This window comes from Onthophagus taurus, chromosome 6 (assembly GCF_036711975.1).
Source record: "Onthophagus taurus isolate NC chromosome 6, IU_Otau_3.0, whole genome shotgun sequence".
Classification (NCBI taxonomy): domain Eukaryota; kingdom Metazoa; phylum Arthropoda; class Insecta; order Coleoptera; family Scarabaeidae; genus Onthophagus; species Onthophagus taurus.
In genome coordinates this window covers 18,465,905-18,473,637 of record NC_091971.1, presented here as the reverse complement: position 1 = coordinate 18,473,637, position 7,733 = coordinate 18,465,905, and positions in this window count along the sequence as shown.

Below are 7,733 nucleotides of genomic sequence, written 5' to 3'. Positions count from 1 at the left end.
GGATTTCTGGTCCAGGGTTTTGTTTACTGACGAGTCGAAGTACAACCTGTTTGGAAGTGATGGTCGGGCAAAAATTTGGAGGAATTAAAACACGGCGATGGAGTTGAAACATTTGGTACCAACTGTAAAGCACGGCGGAGGTAGTTTCATGGTTTGGGGAGCGATAGCAGCATCTGATGTAGGAAAAGTGGCATTCATTGATGGAATTATGCAAAATTTATACAAATTTATACAAAATTTGAAGCCATTAGTGGAAAGCAAGACAATGACACCAAGCATACCGCAAACTTTATCAAACATTAGTTGCTCTATTATGCACCCAGGCAGTTGAATACACCTCCTCAGAGTCCGGATTTAAATCTAATCGAGCATGTTTGGAAGCTTTTGGAACGTAAGCGCAAAATTACAGATGCGATAACACTGAAATCTGCGTTAGTCGAATCTTGGGCTGAAATAACAGCAGAAGAGACAACAAACTTAGTTGCTTCAATACCACGACGCCTGCGTACTGTTATAGAAGCTCAGAGAGCCAATGAATTACGAAATATTGAGTTTTAAAAACTGTCGTTACGTGGACCTAATAATTTATTTTTAGTTAAAAACTGCTTTGTATGTAACATTTTGTCCTATTAATTTTTGTATTATTTGTTGAACTGTAGTATGTAGCTGTTGAGCGATTTGTTTTTTCTTCTTTTTTGTGAATAAATAAGTATCTCTAATCACACTGTAATAGTAATTTTCTGCTATCTTATTACATTGTACAAAAACCTCATAATTCAATGCTGTATGGAGACTTTAGTTCGCCACTGTATATAAATTATGGCACACAATTTCTTTAATAAACATCTTATGGACGGTACTGGCATACGGGAAATCACGGCAATATTTGACCGATGATTGGGCAACATGGAGGAGCAGTTAGATCTGTACACATTGGCAATCTCGAGGAAGAGGTTTTGAATGTCGTCGAAGAGCTTGGCATAAGTGCACAATTTGACGAATATTGAGGCACAACCAACTCCAACCATATAACTTGCAACGTGCATAAGCCCTACTACCACTGGATCATTCCCTTCGAGTATAATTTTGCTACATCAGCATCAGTTGAACCCAAACTTTACCAATTATAGTTATGGATAAGGCGATTTTCATACGTAACGGTATTCGTATTGGGCGTTGGAGAACTCTCATGTTACTCGCCGAACACTTCTCAACAAAGATTTTCTGTGAATGTGAGACTGGAATTCTAGACGGACTACTTCTTGGCCCATTCATTGTGGAGAATTGATTAACTGGTGCTCGTCATTTACAATTGTGTATGTAGGAAAGCGGAGGGTATGCTAACGCATACAGCACCTAGGCCCCAACGGGCCCCTTGTACGTCCTCCTACACTCTCTCCGGCTACATCAACCAGCCTAAGGAACTTCCGAAGGCTAGGATACAGCTCAGAGGTGTGTTCCTGATGCCATCTGTGGTCGGCCATTCCTCTCCGAAGTCTCTCATTCTGAGGTCTTGCAGAGTGGGGCATTCACACAAAATGTGTCGGACCGTCTCCTCGCTCTCTTTACAGAGGCGACAGAGAGGACTAACAGCAAGCTCTAGGTTATAAAGATGCTTGTTTACCTTACAGTGACCCGTGACGAGTCCCGTTACAGTTCGTAGAGCGTTCCTACCAAGCCTTACGAAAGACAAGGCTGCCTCTGCTGAAGGATAATGTAATACTTCCTTAGACAGATGGCAGTTTTTAACCATATCCCACCAGTTCATAAACTTTTTGTGGGTAAAATCTTTAATTATCTCAATCTGAGTTGATAAGGACGGAGCGATTATCGGTTCAGGCGAACATGGCGCTCGCTTGGCAGCCCTTTTGGCAAGCCTATCAGCGTGCTTGTTACCTGAACAAGTCGAGTGTCCTTTTATCCATTGAAGTATAACACAGTTATGCACTGCGGCTTTCTCCAATGTCAGATGACAACCCATAACAAGTCCTGAAGTGATTGTTATTCTACTCAGGGCCAAAATGGCTTGTCTACTGTCAGTACAAATTGTAAAAATCTTACCTACCAAGTTGGATCTGACAATAACGTCAGCGGCAAGTTGTATGGCGATTAATTCCGCCTGTATGACGGTGATACTTTTACCTGGAGGTTCAGATACGTGGAGTCGGACATCGTACGAGAAGACTCCGGCTCCAGCTCCTTCCCGTCTCTTTGAACCATCAGTGTAGATTTTAAGGCTGTTTTTTACCTCTACTTCTCTGGAACTTGGGTGGGTGAGATATTTCTTCGTAAAAATGTGTTGAAGGGGTGTAATGTCCGTTACACAATCCAGAATTGGTGAGTATTCCACCATTTCGTTCCAGAGATTGGCATTTTTATTGTTTCTCTCACCCATTATAATTCCTGCTGCTCGCAGTCGAATCATGGTCACCAATGCCACCTCTTGGATGAACAAATGAAGTGGCGTTAGGTTTAACATGTTTTCCATGGCTGCAGTGGGGGTAGTCCGCAGCGCTCCTGTAACATACAAACACGCAAGTCTCTGTAATAAGTGCAGCAGTAGATGTAGACTGTAGGGTCTTTGACCACCATACTACTGCACCATATGTAAGCATAGGTCGGATTACAGCCTTACAGTCATTTACAATTTTTGCGCGATAATTTACCAAGACTGTTCGATGTTAGACAAGCTATGTGGTTTCTCCAAGATGGTGCTCCACCATTATCTAGTGGGACATCTAGATAATGTGTTCCCCGATGTGCCTCCTCAATCCTGTTGATTCTTATTTTTGGGGTCACTTAAAAAACATAGTGTACGCCACCGAAGTTAAGATTGAGCAAGAATTGTGAAATCAGATACGTGCTGCTGCCGACACAATCCGGCACGATATTGGGAAATCGTGGATTCGGCGAGCCCAATTGTGTATAGAAAATATGGGAAATAACATCTAACACTTGCTGTGATGTTATTTTAAAATGTGCTATGTAGTCTTGATTTAAAAGTAAATTTCATGGATATCTAAAATTTATTGCTACAATTTTGTTTACCTATGAGTCATTATTTGTCATGAGGAAGTGACATCAACCTATTGTCATCAACCTGTATAGGGTTCAATGCGAAGTATGCTCATTGGTCAGAACGGACTTCCTTCTGACTTTTGATAATTCCACCCCAAATTATGCAAAGTGGCACCGCTTCTATGTTTTCTGTTGCTGCTGCCTCGATATTAATATTACCCCTTGTCTGTACTAACATTTATATTTTTTTTTCGTGTTTATTTTAATATTAGTGTAATTGTGTGTTAACCAGACGGAATCATGCGTTTTTCATCAGTAGTTTAGACGACTGAGACGACTTGTTAGCTTACGTGGTACTGTAAAATGAATTTAATCAATTTTCGGTGGATGGTGTTAATGCAGCGCATCAGAGCTTCATTAGGCGCAGATGTAGATTCCTCGCCCTAACTTTAGCTGAGGTTGTTTAGCAGTTGTAGAAGCTTTAGTAGTTGCAGTTTGATAAAAATCAGGAGTTTCTGAGAGAAGTCTAATTCAGTAATAGCAAGTGAAAAATAAACGAAAGCGTTATAAATATTATTTGCATATATTAGTGTACATTTAGTAGATGTAGATGAATTCAACTTTGTTGACTAACGATTTTATTCCCATAAAAATTTTGCGCTTCTAGTTCAGGATTTCGAACTGATTCCTTTTAAATGATTTATCTTCTCTTAATAGGGTTTCAGTTCGTGAAATTTGTTTTCTTTTGGGTGCCTTACGGTTTGGGAATTTGTGCCAAGATCTGTTAACAGCTGATAAGGTATTTCCAAGACACACAACTGATCGTTTTGTTGTTTAAACCTATCACCAGTCTTAAGATGTAGAATATGGGGTTGAATGTTTAACTATTCGTGTATAATGTTACTATTCCAGTTCAAGTTACAATTACTTAAGGTCTTCCCATGGCAACAAAATCTTGTTGTAAAAGCGAAATAATCATAATCAAATTTTGTGCAAGTTGCATCTCCATAAAAATCTATTATAACGATTTTCTTTTAATGACACATCAATACATTAGCTGCTAATTCAATCTCATCTATTTTTGTATTTGGTGTACCTTGTAGGGAGTAGCAGAAACAGTCTGCTGAACGTTTGTAACCGGTTAAGCACGAAGTCATAACTAGGTCTTGATTTTTTTCAAGCTATAATTTCAGATTGCATACAGAATTCATTATACAGAAGTCTTTAAACTGTGACAAAGAAAATCATATTATTTGGACTCTTTGAAGCAGTGCTGTCACTATAAATGCAAATGGAAAACACAACTAGTCAGAAAATATCGGTTTTGACTCAGTACACACAAAATATGGCTTTGTCGACTGCATTCTTTAAGCCCTTTCTTTGATGTATGAATAACACATTGTTACTAGCAACTCCCTATCTAGTTATTATTATTGTGAATTCATGCTTACAGAATAATAAATTGGATTTAGACATGACATGGCTTAACTATATAGTCACTAGATGTACTTACTTTATGGTTATAACGTGATTCTTCTTTACATACTTACATCGGAATTGATCAACATATTAAAATATAGGAGGATGTATTGCTTCTCTTGGACAGAATATTCTTTTCTAACCAGAACATCGTTATTGTTGAAGATAATTAGTAATTATCTTCAATGAGTAATTATTAATTACTCAATCCACACGACCACAGTTGTCAGGAATTGTTTATAAATAATAATTTACGAAGAAAACCGTGGTCTACACATTCGCTGGACTTAAATCACATAAAGAAAGTATAAGCTTTAGAGGAAAAACTTGTATCAGTTATGTTAATCCATTTTATTATTTTGTTATATTTATAAAAATAACAAACCAAATATTTTGTTTTTGCTAATTTTTTTTATATTTGTTTAATGTATAAAGGTCATTGAAAGGTCAAAAAAGTTATAACCTCTTTCTCTTGTATCAATATAACGAAAATAAATTGTTATATTGAAACTTTAATAATATATATTTTTTTATTGTTATATTATATGTAATAATATTGTGGCTATGAGGTATTAGCCAACATAATAATACAATAATTATAAAATTAACTTTTGGCAGACTTTTATTTTGCGTCTGTTATGTTTTGCTTCAAAAACAATTGTGTGGCAAATATAAAAAAAATAACAAATGAATTACAATTTTATGTTTTTAAATGGAGCTGCTGCCACAGCACGCTACATCCACTTCCCCTCCTATAAAGAAAGAACAGAAAGAGGGAAAACATTTAGTCAAAAATTTGAATTAAAATTTAAAATGTACTTTTTTAGTTTTATTAATTATTAAATTGTTGACTTCAGGAGAAACGTTTTCGTTCAGAAAGAAAGCCGGTTTCAGCAAATCGAGGCTTACATTTATTTCTTTACTGTCTTTCAATACCACGAAAAATTTTGAAAATCTCTTCAACACTCTGAAGGGACCTTCGTACCTAGGAGACAACGTAGGTTTAATTCCAGTAATTTTAATAAATACAAAGTTTGACCTGAATAATTCTTTGTGAACAAAAGGTTTTTGGCTGGAATGTATGGTTGATTGAACTGGTTTAATGTCAGCAAGCGATGATTTTAAACGTGATAATAATGGTTCAGTTTCAATTGATGGTTCGGTAGGTAAGAAAAATTCTCCTGGTAATCTGTAAATCCTCCTTTAGGGATGACCTGAGACCTAGGAGAATCAAAGGCAAGTCATTGTTCCATCTAGCAGAATTACCTCGAGCAATAATCGCTGATTTCAAAGTACGGTGAAATCGCTCAATCATACCGTTACTTTGTGGGTGATAAGCAGATGTGTGTATTTGATGAGTACCTAAAAATAATTGGAATTTTGAAAATAATAGTGATTCGAATTGTCGTCCTTGATCGTGAGTGATCATGGTAGGAATAGCGAAACGGCTGAAGTAATGCCTGAAAAGAGTATCTGCAATAGAGGCTGCAGAGATATCTTTTAGAGGAAAAGCCTCTGGCCACAGTGTGAAACGCTCAATGACTGTGAGCAGATAAGTACATCCAAGAGATGGAACAAGTGGGCCAACCAAATCAATGTGAATGTGTTCAAATCGAACTTTTGGAACTTTGATTTTGAGAATTGGCGATTTTGTATGCCTTTGTATCTTAACTTTCTGGCATTGTAAACATGATTTTGTCCAAATACGAATTTGTTTCGACATATGAGGCCAAAAGAATTTTGTTTTTATTAAATGAATGGTTGCTCGAATGCCAGGGTGAGATAAACCATGAAATTTTTGTATAACTATTTCTCTAAATTGCTGCGGAATGTAGATTCGCGGAGATTCCGTTGATATTTCACACCATAATTTGATATCAGGTAGCGTTGTGGGTTGTAGCAATAACTGATAGGGTGTTGTAGTGTGAGTGTGAGAAAATTGTTTATGTAGTAGGTTCGACAATTCGATATCTGTGACTTGAGCTTTGTAAAGTGTAAGTGTGTCGGGGTACTGAGAATTTAGGGATTCAATATTTGTCCTGGACAAAGCGTCTGCAACAATATTGGAATTTCCCTTAATGTATCTCACATCGGATGTATATTGTGTTATGTAATTTAGGTACCTGGTTTGTCTTGGTGTTTTTTCTCTTGATGAAAATATTGCCGTAGTTATAGGTTTGTGGTCGGTGAAAACTGTAAAATTGTTTCCGTGTAGGAAATGATTAAAAAATTTTATGGCAGAATATATTGCCAATAGCTCTCTGTCGAACGTTGAATATTTAACTTGACTTGGAGAAAGTTTATGTGAATAAAATGCTAATGGTTGCGGTGTTTCATCAATAATTTGGCTCAGAACTGCTCCTATACCTGTATTAGAAGCGTCTGTGGTAAGTAACAGCGAAGCGTGAGGAGATGGATGAGCCAGAACGGTAGATTTCGTTAGAAGATCTTTAGCTGTTGCGAAGGAAATTTCATGTTCATCTGACCAAGATGTTATTAATTTTTGTTTAATTGAATAAACCGATGATGAAAGATTATGAAGGGGTGATAAAATATTAGAAATGTTCGGTAAAAATCTATGATAAAAATTAATTATGCCCAAAAATCTTTGTAGTTCTTTCAATGTTTTTGGTTTGGGAAATTTTGAAATAGCATCAATCCTAGACTTAGAAGGTTGAATACCATCGCTAGTGATATGATGGCTAAGAAAATCAATGGAAGTAACTCCAAAAACACATTTAGATGGTTGGATGTTGATATTGAATGTACTTAACCGTTCAAATAACTTCTCGAGATGTACATAATGTTCTTCTTCGTTATGACTTGCAATGAGAATGTCATCTAAATAAACGAATAAGAAGTTGAGACCCGAAAGAACTTCATTTATGAATCTCTGAAAGGTCTGAGCAGCATTACGGAGGCCAAAGGGCATACGAGTAAACTCGAAAAGACCAAAAGGAGTAGTGATAGCTGTCTTGGGAATGTCTTCTTCTTCCACCGGAATTTGATGATATGCCCTTACTAAATCCACTTTTGAAAAGGAAATATTATATTCGAGATGGTTTTGATGGTCTTCCCCTAACATATATTTGTTAAAAAAAAATTAAATGAAGAATGATTTAGATTTAGAAATTTTTTTGTATATGTATAGCATTTTCATTTATATGTATAGTTATTTGTATTTTTGGGTTTTGAACGTATGGTTAACGTGATAATTACGTAGTTAACCTCACGTC